This window comes from Lepidochelys kempii, chromosome 2, assembly GCF_965140265.1.
Source record: "Lepidochelys kempii isolate rLepKem1 chromosome 2, rLepKem1.hap2, whole genome shotgun sequence".
NCBI lineage: Eukaryota > Metazoa > Chordata > Testudines > Cheloniidae > Lepidochelys > Lepidochelys kempii.
In genome coordinates, this window is record NC_133257.1 from 159443339 (window position 1) to 159460113 (window position 16775).

Below are 16775 nucleotides of genomic sequence, written 5' to 3' on the forward strand. Positions count from 1 at the left end.
TAGATGAATAAAACATTTTGACCCTGATTTCAACAACAGAAGAAAATAATAACCTAAAATGTGGTAAGCACTAGTATCCATGGGAAAACATTCCTAAAGTCTGTTTAGCTTTTAATTTTATCATCCCTAATTACTTGACAAAGAAACAGACTAGGTTATTCTCAAGTATTTTATCACAACTGTAGCCCTAGAAGAGCTCTATCAGCCTATCAGATTCTGATTTCCCATACAGAATGAATGTATTGATGCATTTATATTAAATGGTTTACTCACAGCACATTCATTCAGATTCACATGCTAGTTTTCTTTCCTTCATAAAAAGGCATCTTTGAAACATGGCTCAAAAGCCAGTTCAGAAAAAGTTGTCTTCTGAATATAACAGCTGAATACCACATACAATCTCAGTATACTCACAGGAATGAATCTGTAACACTGCACACTGTTCTGAGCATAATGGGAAATACCATCTAAGCTAGCAAAGGGCGGGGGTGGGGGGCGCGTTTCCCTGATTGGCTGTTCATCCCAAGCTGCCTGGCAAAGGTTTGAAATATGCAATGCAGGGAAGTGATATTCTGAGGCATTCATTCAATTTACCTGCACTAGACTCCAGGGAGCCATACTATTAAACAACAGCTCCAGTGGGTCAATAAAGTTAACTTAATTAAATTGGTTTCCCTCCCTCACTTCCAACTAGCAAGATTTAGGGCAGAGGGACACAGCATTGCTTGGAAAGAAAAGGATGATTTAGTTAATCATCTGGTGAAGACAGACATACATTTTTGTCAATAAATTTACCCACAAGCAAAGTGCTAGTTTAAAATTAAAACAATCATGTATGATGAGAAAAGAGACTATACCTACTAATGACCAGCCATTAATATTTTTCAAGCACCGTCAATTTGATCCACTACCTAAAAGCAAGGAGCTGTATCTTATTATTGCTCTTTGTACTCCATAAAACTACAATTACAATTGCTTAAGTGAAGTGTGTATAAAACATACAATCATGGCTACAAGCATAATAAATACAAGCTCTTCATTTGAGAGGGACGGTACCTAATACCTTTCTGGTCATTTGGCTCTCTGTGTCCGCACTGGCTTACACAAGTCACCTTTCAGCAGTCTTTCATTCTATTCTACACTGAGTGGTGTAACTAGTGAAACCTATAGTTAAGGTTGCCCAACAATTCCATTTATAAAAACCCAGTTTGCAGTTTGTGACGAAGTGGGACTGTTCTTAATGTTTCCTCTGAATAGTGTGGGGGTGCCTCAGTTTCCCCTATGCAGTTCTTAAGTATCTAGGTGGTGGGGTAAGGGTGTGTGATCACTGCAGAGCCCTAGAGGGCAGGTGTGTGCAGGGGTCTGGACACAGAGAATGGCCGACACCCTGTTTCCTGGCAACTGATGGCCTGGTCCCTTCCCCGCTGCAAGGTGAGAGCTAAAGGGCTGGAGAATAAAGGAATCAGGTGACCTCCTGGCTTGGGAAAGGGGAAAGCCCAGAGGAGGAGGGGCTGGAGGGAGTTTCAGTTTGGGGCTGGCTGGAGATATGGAGTGAAGTGCAGACGTGGTTGTCTGGCGCACTGCCCCCCAAAATGGACCCAGCTGAGGGGTCCTGTTCTCTGCACCTACAAGCTCTGTGTTAGACTATGTTCATGTTGTCAAATAAACCTCTGTTTTACTGGCTGGCTCAGAGTCACGTCTGACTGCGGAGTTGGGGTGCAGGACCCTCTGGCTTCCCCAGGAGCCTGCCTGGGCGGACTCGCTGTGGGAAGTGCATGGAGGGGCAGAGGATGCCGAATGCTCCGAGGTCAGACCCAGGAAGGTGGAAGTTGTGAGAGCTGTGTGTCCTGAAGACAGTCTGCTCATAGAAAGGAGACTTCCCCAGAGTCCTGACTGGCTTTGTAGGGAGCAGTTCCAGAGCATCGCCCGGGGACTCCATGACACAGTTGCTTATAATTTTGCCAAACTTTTAACTGTTTAGATTGAAATTTTCCATGCCAGGAGTCTGACTCAGGCTGAACAGTTCTGGAAAGCTTTAACTAAAATGTTTTAACCATTTCTGAGAATGAGATGAGGGAAAATACATTGTTATATCCACGTTAATTAATTATTATAACTATTTCACTGAGATGCTGTAGGGTCTCCAGGCTTTGGAGCAAAGGGGTAGCTTGATGTCACGGATGTGCCTTTTTTCTGTCCCTGTGAAAATTCCCCCAAATTTACAAGCCTCTAAAAAAAAATCTGAGTTTGAATATACTCATTTGAAGCTTCTTAGAGTTTGGCAGCTATGTTGTCTGAAGATTCTGCCTGCACTGGGCATGCTCCATCCTCTCACAGCTCCTGCCTGCCAACAGGACTGTACTTGTGCCATTCCTCATAGAGCAATTAGGCACACTCCATCCCAGGACTGCAGGGGCTGAGCAATTTTTTCCCTGCGATTGCTCCTCCTAGCAGCCAGGGGCATCAGACACAGCATCAGACACAGCAACTGATAGCAGGGAGACTGTCTGTGCTCTAAATGCTCCCCCATACCTGGCTCCCAGGCAGAGTGAAGGAGAGGGAGGAGGCAACAACAATACACTTAGAGAGTGAGGGTCCACAGAGCTGAATGCCCATGGCCACCTTGTATGGCTCCACAAGTTATTACTGATCTGGTGCAGCCAGGTTAAACATGGACAATTGTGAGGCTGCTGCCAGGCAATGTCCCCTCCTGACCTCAAATCCTATCTTTAAGGCTCGACGTGCAGGGATTTTATCTCCAAGGTAAGCTATATGACCAAAAAGTACCAGCTGGCAATGACTGATGATGACTTCAGTCCTCTTGAGGCCGGTTCTCCATAATACATCCCTATTACTGATAAAAATCAAACCATTTTATGCTCTATAGCCACCATTGGCAACACATAGGAAATGCCTCCAGCCTCCTGATGTCTTGTTTAAGCAACATCCATGTTTCAGATCCACATAAGAGGATTGAAAGTACACGTTTGATGAATCCATACTTTAGAATATAATTTCACCTTTTTCTGGCTCCAGACCCTACTGCAGGTCCTTCATGGATAAGGCTGGTAAATCAATTTTCCTTAGGCTGTCTAGCTAGCAATGCCCATTTGTTGACAATTTATTGCTTAGGATAGACGAAATCATCCACTACTTCCACAGTTTGTCCCTCACCACAGATTTCTTGTATCACAACTTTTGTGCTGACACTCTCATTTTTTGTTTTTCCCAAGAAACTCTTAGCTCAGGGGCAGCTATCACGTGCTGGAAGCTCTCTAGTTCATCTTTAAGGTTGTTTGCATCCCGGCCAAAGAGGATGACATAATCTTCATAATCCAAGTCAGCAAACAAAGTTGAACTGATCATTATACCGGTATTGGTGGAGATATGTTCAAGGAGCCAATTCACTGCATGGCAGAACAGGGCTTGGGTCAGGGTGCATCCCTGCTTCACCCCAGATCTACTGTAACACCAGTCAGACCTAGGAGTTCCCCATGGCACCCATGCCTGAGTCATTATGTACATCTTGAATTAACCTCAGGAGGGTGTCGGGGGCGCGAAGTCTTGTACAGCCTTTTATAGAGCAACACTATCAACAGAACTTAAGGCTGCCTTTACGTCTAACATATCTGCTGTCCAAGGAAAACTGAATTCATGATGGATCTCAGATAAAAGACAAACAGCAAGTATAACATCCATTGTAGACTGCCCAACGGGGTAGCCTGATGAGTCTGGGCAATGGAATTTCACATGAAGAGCCTGGAGCCGGGTGAGTCGGACTTGTGTAACAACTGTTCTGGGAACAGAAAGCAGAGCTATTGGCCTGCAGTTGCTGCACTCACTGTGTGGGCCTTTCCCCTTATAAAGTAGGATGATGATCCTTCCTTCCACTTCCCAGTGGTCTAAGCCCCGACAAAACATTGGTGAAATGCTACATTTAAGGGCTCTACAGCTCACCTAAGAAGTTTGAGTGTTATGTTGTTGTGTCCACCAGCAGTTTCTTTATGGCAAAGCAAACCTCTTCCAATGTAGGTACATCTACACAGGTTTCAGTGTCAGGGATTGCATCTACTACTAACGTGTCTGGCCAAGGAGTCGTTTCAGAATAAGTGCAGTCTCATAATATTCCTTCCATTTTTGCAGAACTTTTTCTTGGGTTGAGAATGTTTTACCATTAGCCTTATTTATTGGCATAAACCCTGTGCAAAGTCCAGTTTTGGATCGAAGTAACTGAATAGCTTTGAATGCAGGTTGTAATTTTTTGGATCTTATTCCCTCTCCTGCCTCTTTTGCCAAATTCTTTAAAATAAGTGTCATGATCCACTTTTGCTCACACCTGAAAAATACCTTGTAAATGTTTACATTCGATGTCATCATGGCACTGCCTGGCCTCAGATTTCTTTTGCAGAATTTGAAATGGCTTATCAGATATGCTACAAATGAAACCCTTGGCTTTCGGTTTTGGAATGGCATCTACAACTCCTTGGGTGATCATGCTTATGGCTGTCCAAGCTGATTCTGCCACATCCGGGAGAGCACCAAGTGTGTCAATTTTGAGTGAAGAGGTAGCCTAATTAAAATGCAGAGGAGGAGGAACGGGTGGGGAGTGGGGAAATACACTTGCACACCCAGACACACTTCATTAAAAGAAATTATTAAGTTTGCAAAGTCAAGCCCTCAGAAGTTAGGAAATGCCACAATAAAGGCTGCCAGTGCAATCATAATTCAGCCCTCCTGTGCATATACATCATGATAAGGTCTTTAAGTACATGATCACATACTTTTTCCTCATATTATTTAGGTTCTTCGAGTTTTTTTTAATTTTATTCTCCTGATTAACAAGCTCCTAGAACCTGTTCAGCTTGTCATAAGACAAGGTAGTCTTCACCGGCAAATTCCATGAAGAACAAGAATTTAAAAAAAATCAAATGAACAGTAAGTTGAAACAAATGCCTCTAGTCACACACTAGGAAACCTTAGAGACTAACCAATTTATTTGAGCATGAGCTTTCGTGAAAAAAAAGCTCATGCTCAAATAAATTGGTTAGTCTCTAAGGTGCCACAAGTACTCCTTTTCTTTTTGCGAATACAGACTAACACGGCTGTTACTCTGAAACACTAGGAAACCGTTTCTAGGTGAGTGCAGCTGGAGTTACAAAGTTTGGAAATATCTGAACAATGGCAGAAAACAGTTGTGTTGTTTTCTCAGCATAAAGACTCTCTTTAAACAACTTTCTCTATCACTTGGCCCAGGGAAAAGTGTCTTTCCCACCTGTTACTCAACTCCTCCCCAATATTAGGGTACACAGTTCTTTGTTCTATCAAAAGTCCACCCTTATATTCAAGTAGGAGAGTTACTCATAATGGGCCTGATCCAAAGGCCACCGAAGTCAGTCTTTGGATCATGTTCCATATCATCTTTCAACACCAGTTATTTTGACTCATGTTTCTTCAGAGCCCGAACAGGTATGGCAGTTGCCTCTGTGAGCAACTATTTCCAATATCCCAGAGAGCCAGAATGACAGAATTACTCATGCTGATTTGAATCTTACTCCACAAGAAATCCTACTGAATTCAATAGCACGACGGAAGGAACCATTTAGTGTTAGAACAGATATGACAATCTGGCTCATAGACAATCATTAGGCTGTTCTTCCATTTAGTGCCTTTCTCTATACTTTAGGATATGTTACCTAATCAAAGCTTGATAGCAGAGTAAAGAGGCTGAGAAGTTTAATACAAATTAAAAATCAAACACCCTGATACAATTATCTGTCTCAGGGGGAGAGTGAAAATAAATCAACATTATAGTGATGTCAAATGGCCAGTCACAATACCATGCACTGTGTTGTAAGAGTCACCAGGTCTGGAGTGATTTCAGGTTTCTCTCTTCCCTTTGGAATTTTGGAACATCACAGATGTCATGCACTTGACCCCCAGTGCAGGAGGGTAACAGTCACTTGCTACATAAGTACCTTTCTTAGTCACTGATAACTCAGCTTCAGATATAGAGATTTATATTCATGACCATCCAGAGCAGCGGTTCTCAACCTATTTACCATCGTGGGCTGCATATGCAGCTCTCTATGTGTTATGTGGTCTGCATCCACATAATATATTTATAGTGCCTGCATGGCCCTGAGGATGTTACATGAGCCGCAGCTGTGTGCCGAATGGGCTGCAAGCAGCCCACGGATTGAGAACCACTGGTCCAGAGGTTTCACAAATAGCAGAGATAGCTCAGCAGGACCATGAGCTTTTGGCTGGAGCCAAACACAGGTAAACAGAGATGCTGCTGGAAATAGAAGGGAAAGGTAGAAAGAGCAGGGAGCTTATAACTATAAAACAAATTAAAGCATTGACACTGAAATAATCTTTTTTAACCAGAAAAATTAAGATACTGTAGTAATTTTGCTTTGATATTTTATTTTTACTTCCTTTTTCCATTCCCTTAGCCCAAGGAAAGGCAAAATGGTCAGTGAAGAGATGCTGAGCTCCTCTCCTGAAAAATCCCAACAGAGGAAAACTTTCAGCCACTGGCCCAAATAAATAAATAAACTAAGACTGTCAGTTTTTGCAGGATAATGAAATGGTTTGGTTCTTCCCAAATGAACTGTACTTTTGGCTGTTTGCCCACTCAGAGCCTGATAAGACAAGCAAATAATGTTTGTGCGATTGCCTTTTAAATGCACAATAGGCTGGTCAAGCGTTTTTTAGTCCATTTGAGCTCTAATAGACTGCACTTAGCATTCAGTCAGAGTGGTTTCTATGGTCCATGTTATATCAGAGCGTGACAGCCATGCTTTGGAAGTGTTACCTTTCTCCTTAGACAGTCATTGAACGGTGACTCCACAGCTCAAGTGCTTTGGGCTCATTTGAATTTACAGCCATTCACTGGAGTTATGCAGAGCCCCAGTGCCCCAACAGGAGCGTCCAGGGAACCACACGCCTTCAGGAAATCACAACAGTTACACCACCTGAGTAGTATGAGTCCCCCCTCTGAGTTTGCATTGACCTGGCACTTGTGTGGCTAGCAACCCTATCTGGGACAAGCCTTGGACTCAGAGGGAGCTTGGGAAACTCAAAAATCAGCAGGGCACCTTTTAGAGGAGCCCAGTTTCTTCTATTCTTTTAAGATTTTAAAAAGTACAGCATTTGCCTACTATATATATGCTAGACAGACTGATCCTACACAGCAAGCCCGCCCAGTTTCTAATGCCCATTATGAGCTTGGTCCGGACAGGTGCTGAACATTCACAGTTCCCACTGAAAGAAACAGTCAAAAAATTGAAGTCCTTACTCAAACCCAGACTGTGTCTGGCCCTAGCTAGGAGGAAATGAAGGGAGAAGGTGCAAGGAATCTTCTCCTAGAAACAATGTCTGTGGCTGAGGGAGCTTCTAAAGGCCAAGTCACTTCAAAGCATATGCGGAGGGAGAGAGTGTGAGCGCGAGAGAGCAGACTGCAGCATCCAAAGGGATGGTACAGCTTGTGCTCTCCCATGTACTTCATGGACTACCCTCCTGGAGCTACCCAGGGTACAGCAACTCTGCCCTGCTCCCAAATGGGAACTAGCCCAAATCTGGCCCACTGTTTTACTCAAAGCTGTCAGTGAAATGCAGGCTTGATTGCAGGTGCTCAGCATTTCTGAGGATCAGGGCCTTTATTTGTTATTCTTATCAGCTCAGGCAATGAGTGGTTTATCAGATTTGGACAAACACCCACTGCCAACATCAAATGAATGCCTATTTATTCAGAAGCATATGCCAATTAGCAACTCCTACAACTAGAAGAAAGGATGATTAGGATCAGAAACCTTTGTCTATACAATTGCACTTGTTACTGGATCACAGGTTAACACCTTTTATTTACGGATTTTCTGGAGTGCATCTAACTTTCCCCCCTTTTTCTTTAACACACACTACAATGCACTTAGGCTTTATTCAGGGAGAAGCTTGCTAAGATGATGGCTGGAAGCCTAAGAAAAATATCAAAGTATTAGTATAAATCCAATTGAGGGAAAAGTCAACAATAGAAACATACATTTGATTGAATAAGCTTTTATATTAAGGTGCCACAGAGCACCCTCTTTTACCAAATGTATTTCTAGGAAAATGTAAATTAGCATTGTTAAGTTACTTTAAATAAAATATACAGTATTGTACATATCATGTAAATCTGGACTCTGAATTTTGAAGGCAGGCTTCTGAACCCTCAGTAGTCACCAATCACTAACAATACCAAAGTTACCTGAAACCTTGTCTCTTGTCTTCTTTAAAACAAACAAACAAAACAAACCACAATATTTCCTCTGTGTGGCCGTGTCTCAAATAGCTTACCTCTGGAATTCCCCCAACAAAATTAAAACATTGAAATTCATCATATTTTCATTCCTGCTCACCTGTCTTTTTCTTTCCCCATTACAAATAAAGGCCTGATCGCTCTCAAAATCAAAGTTTTTTCTCCCTTTTTGTTTCTATTTAATGCTAAGCTAAGTTTGTCAAATGACCTTGGGCAATGGGTACTAACACCCTACAACTAGATCTTTCAGCAATAGTTTTAGTGGCAGCAAGTCTTAGAGAAATATGAACACTGTTGCATTTGCATTATAATTTGTATTAGGGCAGTCAAGCGATTAAAAAAATTAATCGCAATTAATTGCACTGTTAAACAATAATAGCTATATAAATGATAACTAATAATATTCTTTAAATCTAATTTTCTTATCTCACTACATATGGAATTTTATATGTGTATTCTTATGAAGTCTCATTTTTTGGAAAGAAGTAGCTAAGCTTAATTAATTATAGCAGGTAAAACTTTTTGCTACTCTAGTAGCTCTATTATATGGCTTAAATTCAATTTATTTTATGCATCTTTATTCCAGAAATGTGCAGTGGCAAAATGTGATAATGTCCTACTATTTCACTGCTTATCAGCACAGTATGATCAAATAGGATTGCCAAAGCTGAAGAAGTATTAAGCCATGTACTGAGTTTCACAACACCCATAGCAGGCTCTGAAGAGGAACATATTACAACAAGAAGCAAATAACATATCTACTGTAGTTATATACAGCCACAAAGAGAGATACCTTAGCCTAAGGTGCACTGTAGTGATATGAAAATCTTCATTGCTATATAGGTGGAAGAGACCCTGGGGATGGATTTTTTTAAAAATATATTTCCTCAGTTGGGAAGCAAGGGAGAGTCGTCTGTGTTGTTTATAAATAATTTTGTCTCTTACAAATGTAGTTTCATATAAACCTAGCTCTTTAATGATGGGGGAACTTCAAAAAGTTCTGAAGTTCACCTCAGTTCAGATAAATCCTCAGCAAACGCGATGTTTGTTTGACGCCAAGCTTATTAAACATTCTGAGGATCCTCTCTCCCTCCTTCAATCCAACAAGATCCTTCTCCTTTCATCTTTATATGAGCCTATCTTTTCCCTTTAACACCTAACTCCCTCTCTAATCCTACATAGGTCTTCCCATCTCTCACATTCTTATTCCCAGCAAGTTACTGAGTCTCCCAACTTCCTCTCCCTAAATCCAGTAAAGCCTCCCAAATCGTTGACTCCCTTCCTCAACCTTCCTAAGGCCCCCTACATTTCTAAGAGAAAGCATCACAGGATGTGTCTCATTTGTGATGCTCTTTGCTGGACTTGGGGCCCCTTAAAAAGCTGGTCCTACAGACGGTTTGCTCTTCCCTTAGGATCAGAGTCAAGGACCTGGTAAGGTCCTCCGCCTATTCTCTGGTTTACCTGTGACAGAGGCAGTGCTGTCCATAAAGGGGCTAAGTGGAGAAAGAGGTGGCAGAGTCCCAAAATCTTTGAGGGCTTGTCTACTTGGTTTTTGTACTGCTTTGCCTTTGGGGTCAGGAACCATCTTTTGTTGTGTGTTTGTACAGGACTGAGCACAATGGGGCCCTGGTCCATGATTAAAGCTCCTAGGTGCTACCACAATACAAACTATTATTACTGAAACTAGCTATAATAATATAAACACCTTTAGGCTGCTATAACTGCATTCACGCTAGGGGATTGCAGCAATTTACCTAGATTTTTTTCTCTGGATTTAGTTAGATTGATGAAAAAACTGAATGCAGACCAGCCTGAGGGCTAAGCAAGATAGTTGCATCAGGGCTGTTCAGGTGTGGAGGGAGCTGAAAACACGACACCACTTTTGTCACTAGCCAGTGAAGAGATAGTCAAGAGGGGCTCTGAATTGGACCATCAAATGATGCTCAGAACACTGTAGTTGGAGTTGAATGTCAGGTCTAATGCACTGCAGAAAGAGAGGTAACTCAGCAACACAAGGAATCCCAGAGAGCAAAGAGCCCCTTACCTAGGGGCTTAGTGAGGAATTATTGTTACTGTCTTTTCTATAATGAATTGATTCTTCTGTTTTCAAAACTTGTGAGTTTTAGGGACTTCTTTTGTGAACAGAGGGGCAGTTTAGTTTGCAGCACTCTGACCCAGGAAAGTACCTCTTTCTGGGGTCACTGTGGCTCAAGTCTGAACAAAATTTAGGATCCCATGGCCAAAAAAGTTCACCGTGAAGGATGCTCTATTGACCTACCTACACTATAGTTACAATTAATATATCACTGCATATGGATATGTCCAAGGTCATGGTTAAGGTCGCATTGATACTACAAATTGGAACCATTTTGTAACTGGATCTTGAGACAATCATATTATAACACAGTAGCCTGACTCAACTGTAGTGTAGACAAGCCTCAGTCTACTTGGGAGGCAGGAAATTTTGAATTCTTTTAAATCATTCATCACCAATCATTCTGTGGAGCTATTTTGGTCTCAGTGCCACAGTGAATTGCTCTCTTTTCTCTTGGCAGGTCAGCAAATAATGGATTTTTCAATTCACTAGCAATTTTGAGAAGTCGAAGAAAATTTGTTTTGAGTTGGACGAAAAAGAATTTTTTTGAAATTTTTGGTGGATAGAAAAGTTGAAAAACAATTGTTTTGGGCAAACACTTCATTTGAACCAAAGTGAAAAGTTCCATTTCAATTTTAAGCACTTTTCAATATTTTTGAATTTTTAAAAATAAAATTAAAGGAAATGTCACACTGAAAAAATCATTTCAATTTTTGTTTTCAAAGTTTTTTCCCTAAATGAACAATTCGGTGAAATCAACATGAATTCACAAAATGATTTAGTATTGCTGTCAGATCTGCATTTTTTGCTGAAACAAAGTTTTGGCTGAAAAATTTCACCCAGCTCCAATCATGGTGGCAGTCAGTGCCAGAAAAAAGAGAAGAGAAAAGTCAGGAATGGAGGGAGAGAAAGAAAAGTAAATAAGAGGACTTACTTGTAAGAAGACCCAGTGGTGTTTAACAAACTGCTGTCAGTCCTTCCTTGCAGTAACTACGTGTGCTCTCAGTTAAGGCAGAAATCTTTTAAAGCTGTAATTGACTATGTTCTGAAAAGAAGAAGATACAAGGGCATAGCAATTATTTCAGCCTTCAAGTACTGCAATTAATTAAATGACACTACGTTAATTTGCTATCTGAGGTTAAGTAATGTCATGAAAGACTTTTCTATTACACTGTGGAATGTATATAATGTTTCCAGCCCTCATTCAGTGATAAACCACATGACACAAGGTGCCCACAACCCTCATCCCACCTGGGTGCCTCAAATGCAGTCCCAGAAGCACACAATACTGGCTAGGGTAGGGGTATGGCCAGAATACCTACGAGATATAATTCAGTGCATCCTCTTGAAAAGCTTCCACTGGTTGGGCTCCTATGGTGCCTCAGCAAGCTGTTCTACTCTGGTAGAGAGAACAAAGAGGTGGAGACTCCCAGCTTCCACTTGTGTTTGGTTTATAGGTGAGTTTTTTCTAGGATAGGTTAATTTTTAGTGCATCCTCTTGAAAAGCTTCCATTAGTTGGGCATATGCATTGTAACCTTGAAGCTATTTGCAAGAGATGGATTGGGGTTTTCCTGTAGTCCTTTGTCCATTTCCTTTAACTGGTTCATCAGGATGGCCGTGTACATCCCTCAGTGTTTCCTCCATGTTATTTCTTATATCAAATTTTTCCTCCTGCTTCTATGTAGTCCTGGCCACAGCAGGAGGGATAATGATACAACGAGTGGCATTGCTTTCACCTTCCTACAGCTGGGAGACTCAGAGGTGGCTCACTCTCAGATGTACCCAGATTAGGGGGTTTTAGAGGGACACATCTCACAGATGGTCCTGTCACTGCACCAAGTGGAACCTCAAATGTGTGCTCAGAGGGCTGGGTGGTCAGTGCAACTTACTCCCAACCCCTTGTCCCTCTGTCGGTGGGCAGGGGGGAGGGGTGCAGTAGCAGTGCCTGGTTCCAGATCCCAGGCTAGGAATGTTTTGGCCTTCCCACTGAGTCTGGGTCTTTGCCCTTAAGTGGGGAGTGGTAGAAGGACCCAGGCCTCTTCCCTTCCTCTCCACTGAGTCCCAGCCCAGGGGCCTCAGAGAAGTAATATTGGCATGTTCCTCCCCGTGGAGAGCCTAAATCTGCTGTCCTGGGCTACTTCCTACCTATCTGCTCCTTCAGTTTAGTGTGTGTAGGGGGTGGCCCCTATAGTCCAAACAGTCAATAGCTTCACAAACAAAGTCCAAATGAGCATGGCCATGAAAGACCTGCCGGTTTTCAAAGGCGTTGGTGTGGTTGGAGAAGGCACTGCCTGGGGCCCTTACCCTGGCTTCCTGAAGAAGGATTTTTCTCTCTCTGAGCCTGTCCACCACCCCTTGCCTGGGCCTCTAAGCTCCTTTTAACCTGCTGCATGACCAGCGACCCTGTAGGGGGCATGGCTACTTGGGCCCAGTATTGCCTTTTAACCCCTTAAGGCCCAGTGTGGGGTTTGTATACCCTATCACAGTGATATAGCCTCTAAAGAAGCAAGCCTCAGAGTGCGGTTGATGGAACCCACAAGCAGGCCATGCTGCCCAAACTGGCATCAGTTTTATGGAGGATCCCTGATAATGGTTATGGCCTCTTTGTCTTGAGAGGAAATGTGATTCACTGTGAAACGTGGCAACTGTCTATTTTCATCTTTGTTTAATGAAAGATGAACCCTTTTGATCTCCCTAAAACAATGTTTCTGTCTCTCCTTTTTGACATGCCAGCAGGAGAGAATGAATGATATAAAGAAGGAAAATGTTTTCCAAACACTCAAATCTGCCCAGAATGGCCAGGAAGAAACAATGAGACCTCATCTACACTACAAAGTTAGGTCAATGCAAGGCAGCTTACGTCGACCGAGTTGTGCATGTGTCTACACTTAAATTGGTCTCTCACCAACGTAAGCGCCCCGTTACGCCAACACAGTAACACCACCTCCTCAAGCAGCACAGAGCCATGCTCCATGTACTTAGGTCATTGCAATGTGAGTGTAGACACTGCATTACTTATGTCAAGCCTAACTGTCCTCCAGCAGCTGTCCCACAATGCCCCACACTGACCACTCTCGTCATCATCGTGAGCATCATTGCCCAAGGGTCACTGAGATGAGAAGTCCCTCCTCCCCTTTAAAGCCCCGCAAATTTTTGAAATTCCTTTTTCCTGATTGTCTGCCTTGGTGAGTAGAAGAGGCTGCTCAGGTACGGCTCTGAATCAGCTGTAGAAACGTCGACATCTACAAGCAGATTGATCAGGGGATGCAGAAGAAATACAACAGGAACCAGCAGCAGTGCCCCATGAAAGCCAAGAAGCTGCAGCAGGCGTTCCCGAAGGCCAGGGAGGCCAACAATCGATCCCAGGCCAAGCTGCAAACCTGCCTCTTTTACAAAGAAGTGCATGTCATATTCGGCGGAAACCCTCACCCCCCAACAGCACCAGGGCTCCCTGCTGCAAACAGTGAGAAGGAGGAGGTGGTGGACGTGGAAGAGGAGGAGTACAGGGGATAGCTGACTGGGAAGCCAGCTGCACAGTGAGCCAGGACCTCTTTCTGACACCATCACAGTCCAGCCAGTCCTGCCGGTCAAGCACAGGCAAGCTCGAAGCAGGGGAAGGAACCACAAGCAAGCGTGTAGATGCATTTCCAATTACAGGGATGGCACCCCCCAAAAATAGCAGGACACATCTTTTGATTTTTCATTAATTTTCTCGTGCTAGAAGAGACAAGGATGCAAACAACAAAGGCAACATTGTTATCTGCTTTTCCTTCCTCTCTAGAGTTAGGCTGGGGGAGGAGGGCATGTGGAATAGTTCATGGGCACTGGCATGTCCCTTGAATCCTCTTGAGACATCTCAACGGAACTTTCCTGGACGTGCTCTGCAACCCTCTGCCAAAGGTTTCTAGGGAGGGCTGCCTCATTTCATCCTCTGCAGGAGGACGCATTCCCATGCCATTCAGAGATAATTTCAGCAGGCATCATTGTAGTAAACAGGCGAGCAGCATATGAGGCTGGGTGACTTCGGGATGCCAGCAGCAGCTGTGTTCTTTCTGCCTTTGTTACCACGCTCAGGAGTGAGATATCAGCTAAAGTCACCATCACCTGTGGAAAACGGTGCCAGTATTCAGTGCCATTGCCTATGCTACTAGAGTCATGCAACGGAGCAACTCCTTTTTCATTTCTCCAACCCGCAGCAGGCTATACTCTGTCATGGCTGTTGCTGTGACTCATGCTGTGCACAAGCAATCCCAAGCAGAAGTGAGAAGGCAGTGCCAAAAACTTTAGGGGAATAATAGGAGTGAGTTCAGCATTGTAAGTTTTGCTTGCCATAGTGACTAGGCTGACAATGGTATCTCTGTGTATTTTATCTGTATCTGCTGCCATCTGTATCTTCAGGGTCTCCCCCTTCACGTGGAACACCTGAGTCAGATAAAGAGGAGAACGAAGAGGATTCGGGAGGACATGTTCAGTGAGATCCTACCAGCCAGTGCTGCATTGGACCATGTATAAGTAGGGGCATAGCGAGCAGATCGAGGGACGTGATCGTTCCCCTCTATTCGACATTGGTGAGGCCTCATCTGGAGTACTGTGTCCAGTTTTGGGCCCCACACTTCAAGAAGGATGTGGATAAATTGGAGAGAGTCCAGCGAAGGGCAACAAAAATGATTAGGGGACTGGAACACATGACTTATGAGGAGAGGCTGAGGGAGCTGGGATTGTTTAGCCTGCAGAAGAGAAGAATGAGGGGGGATTTGATAGCTGCTTTCAACTACCTGAAAGGGGGTTCCAAAGAGGATGGCTCTAGACTGTTCTCAATGGTAGCAGATGACAGAACGAGGAGTAATGGTCTCAAGTTGCAGTGGGGGAGGTTTAGATTGGATATTAGGAAAAACTTTTTCACTAAGAGGGTGGTGAAACACTGGAATGCGTTACCTAGGGAGGTGGTAGAATCTCCTTCCTTAGAGGTTTTTAAGGTCAGGCTTGACAAAGCCCTGGCTGGGATGATTTAACTGGGAATTGGTCCTGCTTTGAGCAGGGGGTTGGACTAGATGACCTTCTGGGGTCCCTTCCAACCCTGATATTCTATGATTCTATGATTCTATGTGCATAGGGCCTGGAGGATCAACAATGCAAACGGCCTTGAGAAGGAAACGTTGGAAAGGAGAAAGGACCAGGAGTTCAAGCAGATGCACAAGGACATAATGAGGCTTCTCAGGCAGCAAACACAGATGCTGAAGAGTCTGGTGGACCTGCAGGTTCAACAATCACATGCTCCCCTCCCTCTGCAGCCCATGAAGAATTCTATATCAGGACCCCCATATAACTCCACCTCCAACATCCCACATGGCAACAGAGGTCGCTGTACGACCCCTGCCACTCCACCCTAGGGGACATTAAAGACAACCACAGCTTCACATTCACTGACCTCATAAGCCACGGTTGGCATATGTATAGTTGAAATGGACATGGATGTTCTTCCCCCTTCAAAAGTTCTGTTCTTGTAATTTATTAAGTTTTTAATGTATTTGTTTTAAAATTGCACAGGTAGTTTTTTTGGAATGGGTTTTGTTACAGAATAAAATTCTATTATTTGGAACTTAGCTCATCTTTACTACACATGCTGCCAAGTGTTCAGCAGTTCTGAAAGCAACTGATTCTTGGGTTCCACAGCACCACACAGCTCACTGGATCATTCACAAACAAAATTAAGAGGTGCCTTGACAGTGCTGTAGTTCTACACGTACAGCAATCACCACAGGATTCCTTCCAGGCCACAAAAGAGCAGGGCCAGGTAGAGCACACAACACAATACTCTGGCTCACTGTTAAAATGGTCTTTCAAAGCCTCCCTGAGCAGTATGGCTCTGGGTCAAGCTCTTCTAATAGCCTTTGTATCAGGCTGTTTAAATTCAGCTGCTCTATCTCTGCCTCAGTGGAAACTTTCTCCCCTTTGCTTCACATATATTATGCAGGATGCAGCAAGCAGCTATAACCATTGGGATATTTTTCTCACTGAGGTCCAATCTTGTGAGTAAACAACACCAACATCCCCTCAAATGACCAAAAGCACATTCAATTGTCATTCTGCACCTGGTGAGCTGGTAACTGAATTGTTTCTTGGTGATGTTGTGGAGACTTGTGTACGGCTTCATGAGCCAGGGGAGCAAGGGATAGGCCAAGTCTCCTTGGATCACTATTGGCATTTCATCATTTCCACTGGTCAGGAAAAAAAATCCCTGCTTGTAGCTTTCTGAACAGTCCCGCATGCTTAAAGATGCAAACATCATGTACCTTCCCCAACCAACCCACACTGATGTCAGTGAAGCATCCCCAGTGCTCCACCACTTACATAACCATAGAAACATAGCTCTTTCTGCT

General features: G+C 43.4%; 1 protein-coding gene across 18 annotated transcripts in view; it reads right to left on the bottom strand.

Moving 5' to 3' along the window:
* The window catches only part of LOC140907213 (poly(rC)-binding protein 3-like), a 713049-nt gene that overhangs the window by 235646 nt on the left and 460628 nt on the right, over window positions 1-16775 (bottom strand). For 14 of the 18 annotated variants that reach the window (XM_073332635.1, XM_073332633.1, XM_073332636.1 and 11 more), the window contains one exon: window positions 11329-11439. The exons of 2 other annotated variants lie outside the window; for them this stretch is intronic. The gene's annotated coding sequence lies outside the window, so the exon portion shown is untranslated. Of the gene's footprint in view, window positions 1-273; window positions 295-11328; window positions 11440-11716; window positions 11737-16775 lie in introns of those variants that run through there. 2 more of the 18 variants (XM_073332623.1, XM_073332628.1) reach the window with 2 other exon arrangements.